This window comes from Pongo abelii, chromosome 10 (assembly GCF_028885655.2).
Source record: "Pongo abelii isolate AG06213 chromosome 10, NHGRI_mPonAbe1-v2.0_pri, whole genome shotgun sequence".
NCBI classification, from domain to species: Eukaryota; Metazoa; Chordata; class Mammalia; order Primates; family Hominidae; genus Pongo; species Pongo abelii.
The window spans coordinates 44,480,644-44,505,305 of NC_071995.2; the positions used below are offsets into that span (position 1 = coordinate 44,480,644).

At 34.3% G+C, this 24,662-nt stretch overlaps 1 protein-coding gene across 8 annotated transcripts in view; it reads right to left on the reverse strand.

Moving 5' to 3' along the window:
• SLC38A4 (solute carrier family 38 member 4) overlaps positions 1–24,662 on the reverse strand; it is a 259,413-nt gene that overhangs the window by 32,552 nt on the left and 202,199 nt on the right. Inside the window, exons 1-2 of one of the 8 annotated variants that reach the window (XM_063711665.1) lie at positions 11,363–11,473; positions 6,390–6,483 (exon numbers count right to left, since the gene is read on the reverse strand). The gene's annotated coding sequence lies outside the window, so the exon portion shown is untranslated. 8 annotated transcript variants of the gene reach the window in all.

A 24,662-nucleotide genomic window follows, 5' to 3' on the forward strand; every position in this document is an offset into this window, starting at 1 on the left:
TGTTTCTGGAAAAGATTACCATTTGAATCAATAGACTGAGTAAAAAAGGTCCACTCTCACCACTGAAGGTGAGCATCCTCCAAACACTCCAGATTCCAGATAGAACAAAAAGGCAGAGGAAGGGCAAATTTACTCTCTCTGCTTGAGCTAGGACACCCATCTTCTCTTGCCTTCTCCTGCCCTTGAACATTGGAGCTCCTGCTTCCCAGACCTCATAATTCTGATACCTATACCAGCAGCATCCTGTTTCTCAGCCTTTGGCCTCAGATTAAATTATACCACCAGCTTTCCTGGTTCTCCAGCTTGCAGATGCTGTACTTTGAGATCTCTTGGCTCCATAATCATGAAAGCCAATTCCCATTATAAATGTCATCTTATATCTATATACATCTATACCTGTCTGTCTATTTATCTCCAGTTGGTTCTGTTTCTCTGGAGAACTCTGACGAATACATATACCAAAGACTTCTCAATTTACAGCCTAGGTTTCTCCTGGGAACTCAAGTCCCATGTGTCCAGGGGCCTAAATGTCATCTATATATCTCAAAGGCAGTTTAAATTCAATATGTTCAAAGTCTAACTTGTGATAGGCCCTCTTCTTCCAATGTTTCCATTCCAAAGAATGTTGTCACCATTTATCCAGTTATTCAAGTCAAAAGCATAAGAGCCTTCTATTATAAATTTTTCTTTCTTACCCTCCACATCCAGTTCTTTACAAAGTCTGGTTGACTTTTACAATAAACTGAAGTATTTCTCAAGTTAGTCTTTTTCTCTTCATTTCTTTCACCTTCACTCTTGTCCAAGCTACCATCATGTCTACCGTCAAAATCTCCTAATTGATCTTCAATTCTCTTTTGCCTCCCCTAACCGCCCCCACCATTCATTCTTTATCCAATACCCAGAGTGATCTTTGAAACATAACAGCAACAACACAGATCATATCATTTATTTGCTTAAAACCATTTAATGTCTTCCCTTTACTCTGAGGAAAAAGTCCAAAATTCTCAACATGCCTGGTAAGATTCTGCCTGGTCCACCCACCTTTCTGGTCTCATCTCCTTCCACACTCTCCTCACCTTAGTGTTCTAGCTACACTAGCCTTTCCATTCCAGAAATCCACCGTGTTCTCTACATCTCAGGTCATTTGCACATGTGGGTCACAGTGACTGGCATGCTCCCCTCCCTCCTCCACTCCATCCTTAATTTATCCAGCCCCTCTGGGGGCCATAGCAGTGTCTTTCATAGTATCCAACTTAGTCTGGGAGATCAGGGAGATCAGGGAAGGCTTCTCTGAGGAAGCAGTAGTGGGGCTGAGATCTTTGCTGCTGCAAGTATACATTTTGCAGTCCAAAAGCTTCAGTTAAAGTATATTTCAGTTAAAAATATACTTTGTATATTAATAGGAACCTCATTCATTTCATTTGCATTAAGCCATGCTAATCCCAGAATTTTTTTAAAAAAGATATATCAAACACTCATATGGCACTTACCACATGCCAGCCACTGTTTTAAGGCCTTACATCTATCAGTTCTTCAGAGCAGTCCTCTGAGGTGAGTACATTTTTTTTTCTTATTCCCATTGTACAGATGAGGTAATGGAGGCACCAAGTTGAGTGGCCTCCATGCTATGCCACCTTTGTATTGCTGTCTCTACTACAGAGAACTAAAGCCTAATCAGGGAACAGGAACTATGGCTTTGGCAGTAAGCGAAACTGGGTATAAATCCTGGCTACATTAACTAACTTCTGACTTTTCCATTTTCTATGAAATGAAGGTAATATTATTTACCACAAAGCAGTGTTGTGAGAATTTAAATGAGATAACGAGTGTCAAAGTTTGGCCTACAGTAGGCCTTCAATAAATTTAGATCTGTTTTCTCTCTTCCAGTAATCAGAATTGAATTGATATCTTTATCTACCTGCAAACATACATAAGTATTTCATATGCATAATTAGACACTTACAAAAGAGGGCTTTACAGTTCTCAAAACTCTCAAAAACATTATGAGTGAGGTAGATAGATGCCCCTTCACAAATGAACAAATTAAGACCTAATTGTATGCTGTTTTAGCATATATAAAATATTTATTGAGATGGGCACGGTGGCTCACGCGTGTAATCCCAGAGCTTTGGGAGGCTGAGGAGGGTCTATCTCCTGAGGTCAGGAGTTTGAGACCAGCCTGGCCAATATGGCAAAGCTCCATTTCTCCTAAAAATACAAAAATTAGCTGGGCATGATTGCGCATGCCTGTAGTCCCAGCTAATCAGGAGGCTGAGGCAGGAGAATGGCTTGAACCCGGGGTCGGAGGTTGCAGTGAGCCGAGATTGCACCACTGCATTCCAGCCTGGGTGACGAAGACTCCATCTCAAAAAAAAAAAAAATGTATTCTCTTTTTGCCTTGGCCAAGGGAGCTCTCACAAAAGTTGGGACACGTTTTCATAGCTTATATCTTAACTCCGAAGATTATATTACTGATCTATTTAAGGGAACAACGGTTAAATGCAAAATTCAAAAAGAATCAGCACATTATGAGAAACTAAATATTCTGAATCATTTGTCTACAGCACAAAGTATATACCTTGAAGCCTTTAGACTATATCATAATTGCTAAAATGTAATCAGAAACTATGGAAGACACAGAGGATGAACAAAACAGACTCCTTGCACCTGAGGAACTCAGCCTACTAAAACAAACAGATTTTGAGCAAACTCTTAGAGCATAATATAATTAACATTTTTTACCTTTTTCTTGGAATAAATATGTATTGAATTAATCAAAGAATTATTGCATGGGTAGGATAGAAAAGAATATTTCTGGAAAACACTGTAATTGAAACATAAAATTTTCATAGGCATAGACTCTTCTGCTGTTTGCCATCTCAGAACATGCTACCTTCATTCACCCAACCACTCACTGGGTGGACCTGGCTGTCCCATTCTCTATCCTTCACCTCCTACTCATGTCCAACGTATCACCAAGTCCTATCAGTCCTTCTTTCAACATTTATTTAAAATTCATCCACTTCTATCTCCATGACCACTATGTTATTCCAAATGACTGCCCTACTGAAGGCCCTACTGTGATTTTGTCATCATTTTTAGACTAAAGTCAAATTTCCTAATACACTGGAAGGTCTATACACTTTGACCCAAACATAGCTCTTTAGTCTCATACTGAATCCCACCACCCCTCACTCACTGAACATATTAGGCTTCTTTCATTTCCCCACTGCCACTGCAGGACCTCTTAAGTCGCTGTTCCCTCTGCTTGGACTGCCATTCCCCCACATTCTTAGCCCGGGTCCCTCCCAATGTTAACTAAAACAACCTGAAAATCTTTAAAGGCCAATTGGTCAGAGTGTCCTTCTCTGACCCCACATTCCCACATTATACTAGATCTGCCACTATATGCTCTCTTCTCCTGCATAGTATTTATCACACTTTTTACTTACTCTTTTAGTTGCCTATTTGATAATTAACTGTCTTAGGCAGGAAGCTTCATGAGAATAGGAATGGTACAGGGGTTGTGGATTCTACATATTCCCAGCATCTAGCACAGTGCCTGGTGTTACATTCCACTAAGATAGGAGATGGAATTTGATATGACCTGTGTTATATTAATAGATAGAGATATGTTTTTTTATTATAGTTTTATAGGATAATGCTTCAAAATGAAATGAAAATTCTCTCCTCTGATTGTCAGGAGAAAAAATCACTTTGTTGCACAGAGAATGTTCAAAATGCTTCTAAAGAAAAGTCAAATTTAGTTCAACAGAATTTTCTATAGTCTAACCTTTCTCCTCCTTAAAGTTAAGTTTCTCTGTAATACAAAGAGGTCTTGCAGAAACAGACTGGATTTTCTAGCACAGCAGTGCTCAACTGCATTGTTAATTCAATTCACTCTTCATGAAAATACAAAGTCAATACTTGAAACCAAGTATTTAGAATATTATTATATTAAAATAATTTCATTTCTATCATATTAATTAAAAGATATCTAAGTGTTCTGAGTAGCTAATTCTTTATATCCAAATTCTAATTATTAAACATTGTAATGTCTTGTTCTTTGGATGGGTACCTAAGAAGTTCAGGGTGTAAGGGTGTCAAAATAGTAAATTTCTTAAATTTTACCTATATGGTTCAACTTCAAAGAAAGACATCAAGTCTGGAAAGCAAAACAGTCCTTGAGTCGAGAAGCAAAAGTTCTGACCTTCCCTAGTTACTGTAAACATTTATTTTACCTGATAAGTGAAAGTGAAAAAGGGAGCTAATACTGCCAGAGCAGATTTCCCAGCATTGCTATCTGTCTCATCTTTCATGCCTACCCAGTATTGACAAATTCACTTTGAAATTTAGGTTTAGGTAGCAGATAGCCTCATCTATCATTTACCCTTTGGTTGAGCAAGGGTCATGCAACTTCTAAAAGCCAAATCATCTTGTATCCAAGGAACTTATTTAAATCTACATCCACCCTGTACCACAGATAAATGAATGTAGCTTTCACACTACAATCAGTCTAATATTACCTTTATATTAAATTATCTTAATTTCCCTAACAATGCCATTCTTGTCATATTTTGTCAGTGAGAGCGCTTGTTGGTCTATAGCATGAGTTCTCACAGAAATTAGCTTCCATAAAAGTATTCAGTCTGAGGTAGCTCTTAAAGAAGAAACCAACAATAACAGCAGAACTGTACTTGGCTATTTCCTATTGCTAGTGCTAATATTTTAGCATTTCCTTTTTTTTCCTCTACTCAGATATAGCTTACAGGTAATATCTAGGAAGAACTAGAAAAGTTAAGATAAATAACCAAGTACTAAGGTCTTTTCCCATTTCTGAAAAGATTACATGCTTGCTAATATAAGAATTAAAGCAGCCATTTGATGAGGTATAAAGGACTGGTCATAAGATTTGAATATGCGATTTTGTTTACAGACTTTCTAGTTCTGCTCTTAGAAGAAAACATAGTCATCTTAAACGTAAATTACCACATAAATTTTAGTTCATATTTTCCCAAAGAGTAGTTTCCAGAATGCACAGGGATATGTAGCATACATGATATTAACATAGTGAACTCTTTATGCTCCACATTTTAATGCATGATACTTAATCTGTCATGAGTTCTGGATGCCATAAGTTCCTTTCATTATAATAGACACTGGACCATTCCCAGAGGTACTTTTTTCTTCTTCTTAGAATAATTATTTTCTCTTTCTTTAAACTAACTCACACAACTAAAAAATAGCTTCAATAACCTTAAAGCACACTGTATAACATGTTTAAAGAAAAATCAAAAGTTGAGTCATCAAAGCTACATTTTTCAGATCTTAAATGTTGCTTATGTACTTCTTAGGAGTACAAATGTAAATACTTTCAAGAGAATCCCAGAATGCTATCTAAATATAAATTGGAACTGGAGGATCTTGATCTATAAACTAAATGGCAATCTTTTATTAAAAACACACCCAAATTTCTTTACTTTGTCAAAACTAAAACTTTTTAGCCCAGTGTTCATGAATGTTATATATATCATCAATTCAAATATTCTTCCACTGAGTTACAAAACACTCTTAGTTTTACTATACCCTGGGCATTTAGCTAAAACCATCCACATATGCTCTGTAAGATGCTCAAAGTACAGGGATACTTAAATCCACTGGGAATTCTCCTCTGTCTGATTAATAAATTTGAGGAGAACACCTCTACTTTTAGATAATTGACTCTACTCCTTCAAAATCTAAAGCTATGCTTATATTCCATTCAATTCCCTAGTTTCTTTTAGTAACTTTATTCTAAAAATACTCCTTAACTAAAATGGTCAAATTAAGAAGAAAAGGTAAGACACAACATTTTTTCTTTTTCATTTGATAATGATGCAGCCCAAAGTCTTAGCCATTCACATCTGCTGCACTGAAGTGATGTTCCTTCTTTGATTAGTCAAAAATTTTGTGGGTTTTTTATTTGTTTTCAAGATAAACAAAAATCTTCAATAGTGTAATATTGAGAATGTACTTCTAAACTTTCATATTTTTTCCTAAGACAGATTATGTCAATTCTTCACTATAGTCCATGATCAACCTGGAGATATAAATAACTAAACACATTTTACTGGCTGTATTTGCAATGTTTCCCTTTCTTATTATTCACTGTCCTAATTTTATGTTAAACCTAAAATTATCTGTAAAAGAAAACTGCAATCAGGACCTGGGTAAATAATTTCAATGTTTGACATTATACTGAATTGATCATTTCTAAAATGAGGAAAAAAAGTTATCCAAGTAGTATTTTCAAACATTTTAATTTGTAATGAATAAAAAATCAACACAATAAAAATAAGAAAGTAAGCATTATTTTAACAGTGCAAATATTCATGTAAAAACAGCTGTACCTTAATTATTTATCCAGTCCTGTGCAGGTTTTCCTGACTTGTTTGGAATGGCAGACCCGTGTAACAGCTCTGATTTATATGAAACTTTAGAGACCTAGACATTGATTTAAAGACCAGTGGGAGTGAACGAGACAAGCCAATCAACACCACCACCTCACCCCAACACCTCCTTCTGTCCAACTTGCGTCAGCTCTTGAAAAAAAAAAAGAGAAGCTAAGTCAGTTTACTGTTGTACATTTGGATTAAACATCAGTTACACCAATTTCTATTTGCTTTTAGAATTTTGGCTTTCATACAATAAAATAATCACTGAAAGTTTTAGCTTGGTGGTGTCATTCTCTATTAAGATTTTACTAGGTTGGTTGACTGATAAATCCAGAAATATTCCTTTTTCAAAAGACTTATGAATTGAAGTCAAAGTAAAACAATACAATAACAATAGTTATGAGGTCAGATTGTTTAATGAAACATTATAATCCAAATCTCCAGAAAATATTGATTACATAGTGAAAGAGTTATTTTCTTTTGAGTTGTTGATCTTTTCAGAGAAAATTTTACAGAATGACAAACACTTCCAAACGGTACTGTTACTCAAGATGCCATGAAGTTGGAAATCACAGGCCAATATCAGCCACCACTCCTACACCAAAGGCAGTGTGCTGAGTAGGCAAAAGGCTGTTTGGCATTTTAAAAGAATGTTTAAGTAGGTATTTTCTCTATTAAAAAAAAAATCTACTTGGCTCTCCAAATGTCAGAGGTAGAGTTTTTAACTCTACCATATTTTATATGTTGGCAAATCATTTATTTATTCTGCTATTAAAATGTATCAACTAGACACTACTTTGAAAGTGAGGCAAGAAAAACAAATCACAAACGAATCAAGAATTGAGGGTTCTTTGCCTTTTAAGTATTTATGACATGAATGAACAATCTAATAACCAATCAGAAGCAATGCTAAATTACAACAGATGTGTCCATTCCTATTTCTATAAAAGAAAACTAAACATTGCTCCTTGAGTAAGACATTCTTAAGTCGATGCAAGACATTAAACATTAAACAAAATGTGTAGTTAACTATTTTTTTTCCTTTCCAAATGTGCCCATTTGGTCTATTAACTGCATAGTATGGCAAACTTACTTTTACTTGTCTCTTAGCTCATTGTCTATTTTTTAGAGTTACCCCATAGTTTTGTCTTTTATCAGATGAGAAGTATTATGGTCTAGGGGAACAATGATAATAACAAATGTACTAATTTTAACGGTAGGGAAATCTCAAAAAAATTCCTTTTAAAATTTCTATTTCCATCATTTAATAGTGATGTTTCCAATTTAAGATTTCTTTCTGTTTGCAAAGTTACCAGATAAATATAAGATTAACCATGCAAAAAATTGCAATAATTGTTAGAAAACCAAATCTATTCTGGTAAAATTTCATTTAATAGTGGGTCAATCAAACAAGAATGAATGCACTCCAATATGTTAATTTGATATTAAATTATAATATCATATAAAATAGGGTGGAGATAAATGTATAGATCGTTAAAGTTTTACTCTTCCTAAAATTGTAAGCTTTGGCTTTGTTGTAATTCTGATCTTCAAGTATAGTAAATAATTATAGTAAATTAGCATTGGATAAAAATTAAAAGCACACATAAGAGACTTCTATTGAAGAGTGTAATCATGTTTCTTTTAAACCTACTCTACACAGCAAAATTCTTGTTACAAAACTTTTCTAACACTGACTTAAAAATCAAATATATACACACGAAAACTAATTCGGCAAAAGTTAATAAATTAAAACAATGAAGTATCTGGTTCATTGTTTGACTATTTTTTTCCCTAGATCATTTGACATTTTCAGATGTGGGCAAAATTAATGAAGAAATATATGGTCTGCTCTCAACAAAACTCACAATAACTTTTCTTTCATAAGCAAAACACAGACTTAAGCATGATAATTTAATGTTCTGAATATTTATTAAAATCATACCACAATGTAATCTCATGCGCATTTGCTAATAGACTTGTGCTGTTTTGAATTTTAATGCATGGCACATGCAGCAGATTCAGTTAGGCTCATACTTTTTTCATGTATCATAGTAGAAAGAGCTAATCATCAGAATATGGGCAGAACTTAAAAATGAATAAAATGAAAAATACGTAAGTAATGAATAATGAAGCAAGTCTGGGAATGAGATGACAAACACTTTAACTTGACCTTCACATAAGAAATTAAAATATATGCTACCATGAATAGATATGTGAGATTTGGTCTGTGTGTCTATAGGGTTAGGGACTGGGGGTAAGATACATCCACATAAAGGGAGACTTGGCTTCCCAGACTAGAACCTAATTAGTGTCAGCAGAACTGCACAGCGTGCTCCAGGACTCCAGGAAATAAGGAATCCCTAGGGACTGAGGACATTCAAGATTTCAGAGAGCCCACAGACCTTGAGCCGGCTATTGAAAGTCCATGTGAGATTCTAGTAGGTGGAGAGGAAAAGGAAAGACATCCTAGATGAAAAATACCCTTGTAATTCTGAACTTCAAGTATACTAAATCATTACAGTAAATTAGCATGTTGGATTAAAATTAAAAGCTAAAAATTAAAATGCCAGAAGTATATTCTGGCAAAAGTGAGAATCATTCTGGCTCCAGTAGAGACCTTCTGGAGAAAAATAGGAGAACAGAATGGAATAGTACAGACTGCAAAAGGTGTTAAGTCTAGGGAACTCAGATTTTTAGTGATGAAGATCTTTTGAATGCTTCTGAAGAAAGTAAGAAAATCAGCATAGTAAAAATGTAGGAGAGATGATGGGGTGGAGGTGGTGGTGGAGGTGGAGGTGGGTACAGGGAGGGCAGTAGGAAGGTCGACTGATAGTTTGGGTTTGGTGATGTTTGCCTATCTGAGAATAATGGCAGAAGGAAAGGTAGACGGACAAAATTTAAATTGGAACCAATGGTAATTTGACTCTTTTTCTTGTATTCCTATTTCTTTTTATCACTTTCACTAGCTCACAATGCTATGAATTTTAAGTGATCATTTTATGAAAAACAAGAACTAGCAATAAAATCTTCATTTTCCTTACATAGAGAAAGAGAACGTATGGTCATAATTCATCCATTTCAACACCCATTTCATCAATCTATGACTATCATCTTCAAATAGTATAGAGAAGGTCTTAGAATGTACATCCCAATGTAATGTTATCTATTGAAAATACAAGAATATTGGCTCAAAATACAGTGATTCAGATTATACCTGTACATTGAATAAGAAATTTTCTTATACATATTTAAAATCATTGATTATATGGTTTAAAATTTCTACCTCCAACAATGACCTTAAAGAGAAAGTTCCAGCGGGATCAAGTTAAAATTAGTCAACAATTAAAAAAAAAATCTTAGACCATCATGGTATTTTGCAATTACACTGGGAGAGATAACCTGTTGTTCTCATCATGACTATACCCAAATTTCTAATTTTAGTCATAGGACAAAATAATATTTGAAAATAAAATTTGGTTGTAGCCAAATTGGAAGAAGACATTTAGAAACAGTAATGACTAAGAAACAAATTACGTATTTTTTAATACTTTTGTAATGCCTTTGTTTCTGTATTCATTGCTTTTGTTTGCTCTCACTTCAATTTCCCTTTAGGTCATCTCCCTTTTCTCTTGCCTCCATTTCTTGTTAACTTTTCTATACAACATTGTATTTATGATGCCTTATTCTCCAAGAAGTTACCTTTTACCGTAGATTCATAAACTCAAAATCTAATTGATTTTTTTTTATCACATCATAGGTAAATGTCTACCTGACCTCCCAGGTCTTTCCTAAAAGGTGGAAAACACTAGCAGGACTGCAGAAAGAAACAATATCTTAATTACTTCTTTTTAATATAGATTTGCTGTCTGCCTTTTGGTTTTCAGACTTACAGTGTTAAAGAGAATTTGTGATCTTTTTTGATGCCATTGTTTTGGCACTTCAAATTCTTCATTTTATTTCTCTTTTAATATAGATATTTGCAAAAAAAGAAAAATAGAGAAAATCCATAGAAAAATGTTACAGAAATCTTCCTAAATTATTCAAATAGCAGAATTCTCTGCCATGATAAAGGGGAGTCAAGCACTTCTATACCTGAGCTGTCATTTTATTTATATCACCTGTAAAGTAATGAAAACTTAGGTACACTATAGGCATCTCTTTACATGGTTCTGTAATTATTAACCTCAACTTACAAAATAAAAAATTGGAAATAAAAGAAGAGATAATTAAATGTTACCCCCCCAAAAGCCACATATAAAATTAATTGCAAACAGAGAAGCAAAGATTAATAATTTTCTAATTTGCTTTGGCAAAGCCTCTCGGATTTCCATGGAAGCTTGAGCCACTTCTATTTTTTTAAGACACCAAATATACATATGTATCTTTACATTGTTTTAATCCAAAATGGGATTACTAAAATGTAGTGCATTTTAAATATTTCTATTTAACAAAACAACATCTTAACACACATACAATACAAATGACTACATGATTAGGATCATTTGATGATACCTTCAAAAAATCTAAATTCGAGACCCTCCCAAATATGAAGCCCCAAAGAGCTTTCAGCCCAGCCCCCTGGGAGAGGCTCTGATATTCCATTCTAAGAAACCCCACCAAGTGAAATGCAATGTCCCACGAGTTTTCAGGAAATTGCTTAGTTGATCACATGCCCCTCTCTTCAACCCAACCTAAACCACCTTTACAGTTATATAATGGAGCATTTTGGAAATGTTTGAATAGTCAACTACTATGTTGCAAAATTAGCAAACAAGTTTGGTTCAGGTTGACAAATTTATTGACTTTGCCACAGACCTAAATAGAAAATTGCTGTTAGCCTCAGCTGACAAAACAAGAAAATTAAATTTAAAAAAATCTGGTTAGACAACAGCCCATGATGTCTATATTTTGCCTCTGCCTTTCACCTTTGAAAAAGATCCTTCTGGTCCATCTCATCTATTGATCCCACACTGAAATGATGCAGCGAAAAGTATCACAAGTTCATTTCAGGCTTCCACCTAAGGAGAAATATAATGTAACAAGGTCTATAGGACTTATGGGTGATTACAACTTAAATAATGTACTGAAATTCTAAATGTTAAATTAGAACTTTTAGAAGCTTGCTTTAAAGAATAATTTCTAGCCTTTAAAATGCCTGCTTGAGAAAACAGCACTGCTAAGGAATGTATAATTATAATAAGTATAACAATACTTCCTGAAAACTGACTCACCTTGTTAACGTAAGTTCTTCATACAGAATACATATTATGGCAGTGCTGGGCTGGGTTGACTCTATAGTTCATAGCAATTGATAGTTTAAAAAATTACATTCTTCTTAGATCACAGCATATTAATTTCCATGACTCCCTTTCATATTCCTGCCTGTCTCTACCAGAACAATTTTGATGCATTTTGATTTTGTAATTTCATTAGTGATTGGACTTTGTAAACCTGTTATCATCTTGCTTAAATTTGGACTTTCGGTAGTTTAAGCTGTGACCCAATATGCTGTGTGGCTAGACTTTAAAAGCAAGGGGGCCCTCCTAAATGGTGATAATGCTAACATATGCTTCAAAGAATCAGGATCCCTACTAACTAAAGATATGTTCAGGCTGGCCTTTTTACTGTCCTACCCAGAATGTTAGAAATAAGAAAGGCATGTTCACTAGAAAATGTCTTTCAAAGGAATCTGAGCAGAGAGAGAGAAATAATAGTGTCATTGACATTTCCTAATTCACTTTTTAATGAACTCAGGAAGATTTCCGAGTCAGGTCTCCTCAGTAGAGAAGAGGGCAGACTTCTGCCTGAAAAGCTTATTTCTACTACTGGACTCCAAGCAACTCCCAGGTAGGGCCGTGGTGTAGTAGTCAGAGCCCTTCACAGGGACACTTGTTGCCTAATGCACCCATTCTTCACCACAAGAGTTTGCAGTGCCCAGCATGGGACATTAACTGAGCTTTTTGTACTTTATGATTGCTTTAGTTAGGAATTATAATTCTTGGAAGGCTGGGTATAAAATTGGTAGCACCAGTCTTTCTTTAAATATAGGAAAAATAAATTCAGAATAGAATGCAATTTCTATTCAGAAAAGTAAATGTTTTGACTTCATTCGGTGGGACAGCAGCAGAGGGCAGACTTTGGGCAGATGGTATATTTAGGTTTGGGGATGGATTCAAGTATGTTTAGATGGCCGATTTGCAGTAATTATAAGTAATCTCCGTTTTTGTTTACCTTGATTAATATTAGACTATGCCTCGCACATAATAGGTACTATATAAACACTGAAGGAATGAAAATCTTTATTAAAGGCACTGATTCAATTTGTGCATTCAAAATCTTTCTTTAAAACTTATTTATGTATGAGGTTGCAGCAAGAGACATTCTAATAATTATTCAGTTGATGGGTCCTGCTATATATTAAAATGTTCCTTCTTAACCTCAGAGCCAATTGTGAAATGGTAAATATTCATGCTATATGCAAGGACCCATTAGTTGCTTTAGAGAGAGCTGCATTACTTCAATATTAAGCAGTAATTACAAATGCTGTGTTCAAGGAAATAAGGACATAGGGCAATTATAATTAAAATAAGTTATAAATGGTGAGATGCAAAATCTAATAATAATAAGTCCCTATGTTGTTTCAAAGATTATGTTGTTCTCATTCATAAGTGGGAATTGAACAATGAGAAGACATGGGCATAGGGAGGGGAACATCACACACCGGGGCCGTTGGGGGGTAGGGGACTAGGGGAGAGATAATTACATTAGGAGAAATACCTAATGTAGGTGACAGGTTGATGGGTGCAGCAAACCACCATGGCATATGTATACCTATGTAACAAAACTGCACATTCTCCACATGTACCCCAGAACTAGAAGTATAATATAAACAAATAAATTAAATAAAATAAAAATTATATACACAACATATAAAAATATATGCAAAGAGAAATCATGTATCTGAAAATGTTAATTGCGGTTATTTCCAGAATATGGAAACGTAGATAGTGTTTATTTCATTTAATTTTTATTTGCCGGCTAACCTTTAAAAAATACAGATTACTTTTATTATCAAAAAAGAATAAACACAATTAGAAACAAAAGCAACAAAACAAAGAGTTCCTATCTTAGGTTTTTCAACAATTATTAATCAAATCCTGGGCATTAGCCACTAGCTAAATCTCTACTTTGGGGTACTTAACCAGCAAACAATCAACTCCCTTAAAAAATCTTTGATTCTGAATGGGCATTTATGAGCTATTTAGAATCTAGATAAAATTATACATCTCCAGTTTTTTCTGAAAGAATGGGGAAAAAATGATTGTTTTTTTCCCCATCTACAAGAGATATTCTAAATAGATCGCAAAATACTGTTGAGAAAAATGGGCATATAATATTTTTTACAATGCTGTGAGATAATCAGTTTCTATTATGGCAGAATAAAGAATCATCTCATTCATTCAACAAATATTACTGAACACCTACATGTGCCAGATTTTATGCTAGGGGCTAAGGCAAAGAGACAATTAAAAAATAAAAGACCCAATCTCTCCTCTCAAGACCTGGTCTTTCAAGTGAATTCATCGCTTATGTAGGTCATGATGATGTAACAGGATGCACAAAATGCCCATGACATCTGAGGGGCAGGAGAAGTGTGGCACCCAACTCAGCTTGAAAGGGGCAGAGAAGCTTCTGGAGGAAGTAACAGCTGGGTTAAAGCCAAAAGAACAAATAGAAGTTGGCAGGAGAAATGCGATGGGGAGCAGACTGCAGGCAGAGCAGATAGCACAAGCAAAGGCAAGGAGGCAAGAAGCAGTTCCTGGCAGCTGGGTGTTTCTGAAAGAATGGAAAACACCACTGGAAAGGTCAGTGCAGGGATCACAGAGGGCTGTGGATACCATGTCTTTTCTTTGTTATGTTTAATTCATATGAGTTCATGAAAAAAGTCCAGCTCAGCAGTTCCACATAGAGCTTGAAATTTCAGATATGTGAAGAAAATGTGTTTTGTTAGAAATTGTGATAATAAAGGTTACTGCAAACAGTAAAAACCACCTGGGTAGCATGAGGCAATCCTTCTTACACTGCATCCCTAGAGAGAGTGTTTATGTGGACCTGGTCCTCTGCTTTGTGTTAGGATTATTGTATTAGGCTAAGAACAGAAAAGCTTAGGTTCATGAAGTATTTTGTTTCAAATGATGTAAACTATGTCAAAAAAAAGCTAATTGCAAGTCTTACAGGAGTTGAATATTTAACTATAGAAATCCTGACTCTTCCTTCCTATATATTTGAAGTTGATTTTTTAAGTTAGACTCTAAATTTCAACATATTTCAACTTGTCTTAATTATTTTAAAATCCACCTAAGTGAAGATCAATTCTTAAGTTAATTATATATGAGCAATTCTCCAGTAATATTAATTAATATCTTAATTTGCAATATTCCTTAATTATTTCTTAATAGGGTCTAGTATAGTGTTATAAGTAACAGTTGAAAGACTGATATGTGCTTATTTGGATGGGTGATCTGATTTTTACATGTGAATAAGATAATCATATTGACTTAAATAGTTTTGCTTGCATCTTTTCTTTTATTTAAATTAAAGACGGATGGCATTTCCTTTGATGTTTGCTTAAGACTTTTAGCATTAGCTTTTTCTGAGGAATCCTGAGAGGAGCTTCACTGTTTTTGTCTTGAAACTGTCTGTTTATCCCTTTTTATCTACATGAGAAGTCTTCTGACACCCTATTGATCTGAATGTCTGAACATGTTCTCTTCTGTTATGCTAACACTCAGTGCTAGACTTTGATTCAGAAGATCTGGGTTCTAATTCTGACTCCATTAATTACTAGCTGTGCTATCAACAACTTGGTAAACTCTATGAGCTTTTTCCTCATTTATAAAATAGTATATAGTTCCTAGGGTGACAGCAGAACTATTGGTGGCAGCAGATAAAATGTACACATTCTTTTATTTTAGTAAATTAAAACAAGGAATTTTACAAACCTAAAATAAACTATAAACATGACTGGAGTTCAAACTAGCCAAATTTCTTTCTCCCTGTGGAACTCTTTTTTGCCATTGTTTGGATTAAAAACCTTAGCAATTGTCAATAAGTAGTAATTACACTTAAAAAGGGGTCAGAGAAATATCAAAGTGGTCATCCAAAAGAAATGTTGGGCATAAAATTATGATATGAAATCTCAATTCTGAATGTTTCAATTTAACTAATTCTCCTCAGCAAAATTTTCACCAAATATGAATTGGAATGAGCTGTCTTTAGTATTTTTTTAAATTACCTTTCCTGTTTTTAATCAATTAGTCAATTAACCAATTATTCCATCAGTGAGTAATCTTTGAATATCTATTATGCACCCAGAATGGTTGACATCAGTGTCTCCGTATGTTTTGGCTTTCCTTCTGCTTCCTCACGTTGGCCCTGTTTTATTCTGACTGACCATAAGCCTTAAGATAACCTGGGAGCTTTACAGCTGAGCTGATATTCACAAGAGTTCTGTTGACATATACATATGTACATTAATGTATTAATTATATGTTATATATACAAAGAGATCTGCTTACCCATATCTATGTCTGTATTTATATTTATTACAAAGCACAGTCCTTTATTTTCTGTTCAAATGAGCTCAGCTTTCATCCTGTGTTCAGGTGCTATGTTCCTCTAAATTCGTTATTGTTTTCTCACTGTAATTCCAAACTCTTTTTCTCAAATATGGATCTGCCCAGTGAAATGGAGAACACATTGACTCTGGAGTTCAAACTCAAGGATTCGGATCCAATCCCCACTCTGCTGCCTAGGAGCTGAGAGACCTTAGATAAGTCAAGTTAACCCCTTCCTCCTTCGTGCTGTCTGTGCCTCTTGCAAGCCTCACTGTTGAGCTTAAGGGTTGCACTGTAACATGTTTGTTTACATGTCTGCCCTTCTAGACTCTGAAGTCTTCAAACACAGCACAGAGTCAAATAGTAGATTCTGGAGCTCCACTGCCTAGACTTAAATGCGACTTCTGTCTTTTATCCTGTCTGACTTTGGGCAAGTTATTTGCCATTTCTGTGCCTCAGTTTCCACATCTACAAGAAGGAGAAAATAATAGTGCCTACCTCACCCTGCTGTTATGGGGATTAAGTAAGTTAATATTTGTAGAGCACTGAGAAGAGCATCTGGCACATAGTGAACATTTGTGAGCATTTGTTATACATGCATATTTAAAGAACTGTCTCCGACTTCAATACCTAATATGATACCTATTTAATAAGTCTTTTTTGAATAAGTAAAGTCATGCAAATATTCCGGAACTCAGTTTTCTCTTTAATACTGGGTCTAATGAAAACTTAGACAAGGTTATTGTGAGGATTAAATGAGGTATTGGATATACAGCATTATAAACATACAAGGTATTTCTATTGTTCTTTTTTATAAAAGTGAAATGACATTAGCAAAATAGATTATAGAATTAAATTAGCTTCAACACTTTTTGCTTTGAAAGTGTATTGTTACTGTGTATTAGACTATTATTTCACTTGTTATACTATTGGTTAGCACTGGGGAAAAGGTGAAAAATATGAGGTTTTGACCCTGACCCCTGGAATCTCAGAAAACAACCTCATAACAAGGCACAGTTTGCAATATGTGTTTGTTTAATATTAACCAACCTGTGAAGCTGAACAGCCCCATGGTACATATTTACCCCTGAACCTGTCATCAGCGCCAGTGTTTAAACATGCAAGTGTACTGGCAGATTTTGGGGGTTGGTTGGCTTTGCTTTGGGTTAACTTTTTTTGTGAGATTGATAAAACATGACGACCCAAAGATGTACCACGACACACTTTCCAAATGCCAAAGTAAGTGACCTACATTTCACTTACACTGTACCATTTGATGTTGCTGAGCATTTTAGTACTAATTGCCAAAACAGCCACACAGTTTTGGTCTAATCACATTCAGTAGAATCAAATATAAGATGCTTTTAATCATTATGAATCAGTGCATGGATTAGCTGGCAGCAAGAATGAATGACTGGCTCTCTTTGAGGCAGTGTATTGATCAAACAAGACGACATGCTTGTCTTGGAACAAGATACATGGGAATCTCCCATCTTTACATCTCTTAAATTCAAGGCAGTCTTGCAAGCATGCATACATGCTACTTCTCATTAATTTGAGGTTAACCTGGCTAAGATTGCTTAGAATTTGAGTTGAAGACTAAAAGGCTGTGGTGTCAAATACTTTATTAGGTCCAGTTTCACTCATTCTTTGAGATTTAGAAATGAGTTTTATTCATTTCAATGTGCAGAAATAGTTCACGTACCATGGCTCTGTGGCATGAGTTTTCACCTAAAGTGCTTAAGAAACAATTTTCTTCCAAAGCTTTGCATTATCTCATGTAATCACAGTTATTCTATGTTATGGCTGCTAAAATTATTTGAGAATAATTGAATAGAAGATGTATATGAGATAGTATATTGTATTAACTAGATTTTTGGGCAAAATGACTTTTCAAGGATTATAAATGGCTAAAGGATACACACATACACACACACACACACACACACACACAGAGAATATGAATCATATTGAGATGGTCTTCCTTTTATCTCTTGAGTAGACTGGTAAATTAAGACCACTTTTTGCTTGTTATTCAACTCCTCCCTTCCTCTCTTCCATCCTTCCCTTTCTTCCTTTTTTATTTTTGCACAGAGCAGTAACTTAGTAAAGAAGGCATGTGTCTAGTTTATTTACTTTTCTTCAATGAGATAATTTACAACCTTAGAACATGGCCTGGGATAGAGTAAGAGCTAAATAAATATTAGTTGCTGTTGTTGTTGGCTGTATTTTTAAATCAGTGGACTCCATAAAATAGCCTAGGCACAAAATATTTTAAGGGAATCTATTCATAAGCAGTAGATGATTTTGAATTCAGAATAATGATCAAATATTAAATAACTAAACTCCAATTCAAAAATTTAATTCTGTATTTCTTGGCTAAAAATCAGATGACAAATTTAATTCGTAGGCCTCCAGGCAAACATTTCAGGAATGGTTCCCAACTTTTGTTATTAATAATATTAACAGGTCCCCAGGAGAGATGACTTTCTTTAGTAGGTCCCTTAAAATACCCAGCCACTTGGGCTTTAGCATTCCTTGTCTTGTGTTAACTTGTTAAGGAGTTAACATTTCACACATAGAAAGACCTGAAAAAATATATATTTAAAGAGAAATGCTGACATGGTCTTAATTCCTCCAGCACTGCTGCAACATCTGTTAACTGTAGTCTGACATTTAATAAAATATATGGACTTGCCATAGCAACGTCTGCAACACAAAGAGTATATGTGTTTCTAAGATAAAGAAAATTTTTTCTTTTAAAGAAACATACAAAAATATGTTAGTGATAGGTACCAAAGAGATATTCTGCAAAATGGAAATATGTATAGCAGCAATATTTTAATATGAGACGATAGAATACTTCTAAAACCTTAGAAAATTTCTAAGTTACTTATTATTATTACTTTACAAAAGGAATCTTAAAGGGTAATATTTGGATGCATAATATTGACTCTGGCATAAAAACACAAAACCATACATGTAAGAATTTGGGGTCATGACTGTCACTTTAGAAAAAGCATAATACATAAATATAATGTCTTTATTTTCTTTTGCCTGCCACTTTCTGTATGTCTGAAGTATAATTTGTGAAAAGTGAAACTCAAAGAACTTTAAAAAACAGACAAACAAAAAACATTCTATACCTATTTCCAAAGTATATGCATAAAACGTTGCTTCAACTTTTATAGAAATAAAAATATGGGCAGCTGATTAGGCCTTCTTTTGGCCTCAATCAGCATATTTGGTGGCCTAAACCCTATAGGGAATTTGAAGCCTACCACACTTGACTATTTCCCCACTTTCCCTATTTAGAAGATGTGCACTCATTTATGTTTGCTCAGTTAACTCTAGAGGAGAATAAAGGAGTAATAAAAATGTATTCACATGGCTATTGAAAGGTTTTCTAAATTTTTTTGCAAAACAAAATATTTATAATGGTAGAAACTCAGAAATATATGCATATATATTAGTCTTACTGAGAGAATTACAAAGAGGCACCAAATAGGCTTTTAATTTCAATTCTGATGAAAAAATTCAGAAAGTAACTATGTAGGAAGTAACAGCTCAGAGGTTTTGGGAGATCTCGGCATAGAATAACCTCTTACCCAGTTGAGGGAATCAAATTCCTGAAAACTCCATGACCGGAAAATTTCAGGTTGAGTAGCTTAATAGCTTAAGGGGAAGATATGGTTTACGCAGTTGGGGCCAGGCTTGTGTATATCTGTAAAACATTTTCACACAAATAAAAGTAAAAAAAAAAATCACCAATGATATTTTTACATAGTTTTAAGTGGCAATAATAAATGCAATTAAATTTTGAGTTCCCACCTTTTGCTCACTAAAAAAGTTTCTAGAGTGGTTCTGTACAAGAGTTCCAACAACGGCAAACTCATAGTACTTTGCTCTAGATAAACACATACCAGGGGAAATGTTTGGCCTTTTTCTATCAAGACATCCAATGCGTTTTTGATTTTATGGATTAGAGGAATTGTCTCCTGCTTGCTAACTCCCAGTGTTGGTTCAGGAACAGGACTGACTTAGATGCTTGACAGGGAGAAACTTCTGATAAGTTTAATTGCCCTACTAGGTCTAGATGAGTAGATATTTCTCAAGCTTGTTCCTCTGCCTCTCAAAGCAGAGGTTTTTAACCTGGTGCACGAAAACGATATCACAAGGTACAAATTGCCAACCCTTCTTGCACTTATTGTTGCTCCCTCCCCTCAAACCAAAACCCAGTTCTAAGGCCTTACCTGAAGCCCCAGGAGCCTCTTATGTCTTCTAAGCCTTTAGACAAAAGGATCTCCTCTCACTGTGCTTCCATTTATATTCCCTTTCTATCAGTAAGCCCCTCTGTCTTACTCTTTTTCTCTTAATTATTATCAATCAGACTGACTGGGATTTGCATATATGATGTTAAATTCATGCAACTTCATAAAAGATACATTGAAGCAAATTCATACTATGATTTTTGCATAGCTGACTGCAGTTAAAATTAATTCCTATTGGTAAAATTACTTAGATATACTAATAAAGTAATAGAAAATTATTATTAATAAAGGTTATATGTTCTTTAAAAATATTTTCTAGTATAGGTGAATAGTGTAAACATAAAGTGTTAAATTTGCTTATTTTTTCAAGAGTTGAATAGAATAAAGAGAAATAATACTAAAGTGAGAAGATGATAGGTTTTTGTAAAAGTGTGCTTTTGACTTTCGTCTTGGGAAAGTAAGACCTGCATGTTCATCTGTCATTGTAGTAGGGAGAGCATGTAAGTGTGACCTTCGTAATCCATGCTAGCATTTGTTTCTTATGAGATAATCCAATGGTTTGTTTCTTGCTGTCACTCATCTTCTGGGAGTATTCTGTAAACTATTGGTAGGTTACAGGGGCATGTCAGTGAGTTCTGCCAAACTAGAGTCTTAAGAGAAGTAGCTTAGACAAAACCTATGAACCACCTCTATATGAGTCATATTTTCATTCATTCCAAACCAGTTCCCTATTTTATTTAAATATTATTTATATGCTGATTATTTTAGCTAAGTCAGATTTGCAGAATGAGAAAAGCAAGTAAATTGTTCCTTAAACATGATTTTTCATGATCCTTGCCAAAAGTATTATAATCTAGACCCCAAAATGAAAGGTGATTACTTAGTTTTGGTAATATAGTACAGCTCATTTTTACTTCTTTATTATGAATAAATTTAAATTTAAACATAAGTAGATGGAATAATATAAGGAAGCCTCAGCTGGCATTATCCAATATCAACCGTGGCCAATCATTGCATCTAAACCACTGTGCCCCCTCTCCCATTATTTTAAGGTAAATCCCGGATACATAATTGCATAATAAATATTTCTATGTATATCAGTAATAGAAAAATACTTTTAAAATGTAGCCATGGGGACAATTTTGAAAATTAAAACAACACTTAGTGTTTACTGGTTATATCTTGCAATCTTACAGAAAGTTGAGCAAGTGCCTCTGGGTGAGTAGACCAGTACACATTTTGAAACCTGATTGAAAGGACACTTCAGACAGGCTAAGTTCTTTCAGGAAGAAATGTTAGGTAAATCATGGGTATTAAAGTGGAATTGATCAAAATTAGGCAACATATAGCCTGGAGGATCCTCAGGGCAACAGAAGAAGAAATGAAAAGTTGCAATTTAAAAAGGAATCAATTTTATGAGGGTTAGATTGAAGAAGGCAGAATTTTGGAGTTTGAGAATGACATTTTAGAAGTCATGTAAATCAATACAATTCAGAATATGGGTAATTCTGTAAGACAAATAACTAGATTTCATCATCAAATAAATCGTAAGATGTGGAAAAAAGACATGAGAAGTTATTAACTCTGAGGACTGAAAGAGACTTAAAAGACTTATCAACCAATGAGAGTGAGAACCCTGTTTGGATTCTGATTCAAACTAACTAAGGGGAGGGAGGGAGGGAGAGAGAGAGAGAGAGAGAGAGAGAGAGAATATGAGAAATAAATGAACACTGCATGAATAATTGATAATATTAACAAAATGTTGGCTTGATGAATATGCTAATTATCCAGATTTGATCATTACACATTGTATATATGTATCAATATATCACTCTGTACCAATTATTAAATACCAATTAAAAATTAAAATAAGAAAATAAATGTTGGTTATATTTAAGATGTGATGATATTTTAGTTATTAAAGAGTTCTTATCTTTTTGAGATACATAGTGGTCATTCATGGATCAGATTATATGATAACTTAGATTGGCTTGGAAATAATTTAGTAATGATTGTGGTGGGGTAGCAGAGGAGAAAAGACGTGAGTATAGATAAACTACAACAGACAAGTATTGATTATTGTTGAAACCAAGTGAAGCTGGAGATTCATTACACTATTCTCTGTACTTGGGAATGTTGAAAAATTTCCCAATTGAAAAGATTTGTTTAAATTTCCTAGTTTGGAACTACTACACATAGTTTTCTTGATAGTTCCCTCAAAAGTTTGAAAGAAGAAAGAAGATTCTACAAATTCCTTCAGTCAACCAGAAGTATTAATTAACTAGCACTCTTGAGTTGTGCCATTATAGATGAAATTTATAATGATGACTCCGAGGCACTCTGAAACACTGAAAAGTTAAATTATGTGCAACAAAATTTTGATTTTAAAGTGGGCCTCACTGTGTTGTTTTAACAGCTTTATTGAGGTATGACTGATGTACAACAAATCATACATACTTAATGCATACAAAGATGAGTTTGGACATGTCTATACACTTGTGAAACTGTCACCATGATCAATGTAACAGATATATTCATCACCTTCAAAAGTTTCTTTGTGTTCTTTTGTTTACTTTTGTTTGTGATAAGAACACTTAACGTGAAATCTACCCTATTAACAACACTTCAGTGCCTAACGATAGGCATTATGCTATACAGCAGATCTCTAGAACTATATCATCTTGCATAACTAAAACTTTATGCCAATTTAACAGCAACTCTCCATTCCCCACTTCTTCCAGGCCCTGTTAACCACCATTCTATTCTCTGCTTCTGAGTTCGACTACTCTAGCTACTTCATATAAGTGGAGTCATGCAGGATTTGTCCTTCTGTGACTGGCTTATTTCACTTAGCATATTGTTCTCCAGGTTCATCCATGTTGTCACAAATAGCAGGATTTCCTTCTTTATCATGGCTGAGTAATATTTCATTTTATGTATATACCACGTTCTCTTTATCTATTCATCTGTCAATGGACATTTGGGTTGTTTCCATAACTTGGCTATTGTGAATAGTGCAGCAATGAACATGGGAGTGCAGGTATCGCTCTGAGAGTTTGATTTCAATTCTTTTGGATATATACCCAGAAAGCAGGATTGTAGGATCATATAGTAGTTCTATTTTTAATTTTTTAGGAACCTCCATACTGTTTTCCATATTGCCTGTACTAATTTATATCCATACCAACAGTGTACAAGAGTTCCCTTTTCTCCATGTGCTTGCTAACATTTGTTATCTTTTGTGTTTTTGATAATAGCCATCCTAATGTGTGTGTGGTGATATTTCATTGTGATTTTAATTTGCATGTCCTGATGATTACTGATGTTGAGCATCTTTTCATATACCTGTTGGCCATTCGTATGTCTTTTTGAATAAATGTCTATTCAAGTCCTTCGATCCTTTTTTAAATCATGTTATTTGTTATGTAGGTGTTCCTTATATATTTTGGATATTAATTTCATCAGATACCTGGTTTGCAAATACTTTCTCCCATTCCATAGGTTGCCTTTTCATTCTATTGATTATTTCCTTCGCGGTGCAGAAGCCTTTTAGTTTGATGTACACTATGTGTCTATTTTTGCTTTGTTGCCTGTGCTTTTGGTGTCATATCCAATAAATCACTGCTAAGACCAATGTTAAAAAGTTTTTCCCTATGTTTTATCCTAGGAGTTTTACAGTTTCAAGTCTTACATTCAAGTTTTTAATCCATTTTTAGTTTTTTGTTGTTTGTTTATGTAAGATAAAGGTCCAGTTTCATTCTTTTGCATGTGGATATAAAGTTTTCCCAACACCATTTGTTGAAGAGGCTATCTTTTCCCTATTGTGTGTTCTTGGGACCCTTGTTGAAGATCAGGTTACCATATATGTGCGGGCTTACTTCTGGGCTCTCTATGCCATTCTATTGATCTATCACTCTCTTTATGCCAATACCATACTGCGTTTGTTGTTTTGTTTGTTTTTTAGTACCATATTTTTTCAGTTACTATAGCTTTGTAATATATTTTGAAATCAGGAAGTATGACGGCTCCAGCTTTGTTCTTTAATAAAATCATTTTAGCTATTTTGAGTCTATCATGGTTCCATATAAATTTTATGGTTGTTTTTCCTATTTCTGTAAAAAATGCCATTGGGATTTTGATGAGGACAGCATTGAATTTGTAGCTCACTGTGGATAGTATGGGCATTTTAACAATGTTAAGTCTTCCATTCCATTAACCCAAGATGTGTTTCCATTTATTTGCTGCTTTAATTTCTTTCATTGACCTTTTATAGTTTTCAGTATATAGGACTTTTACCTCTTTAATTACATTCATTCCTAAGTATTTTATTCTTTTTG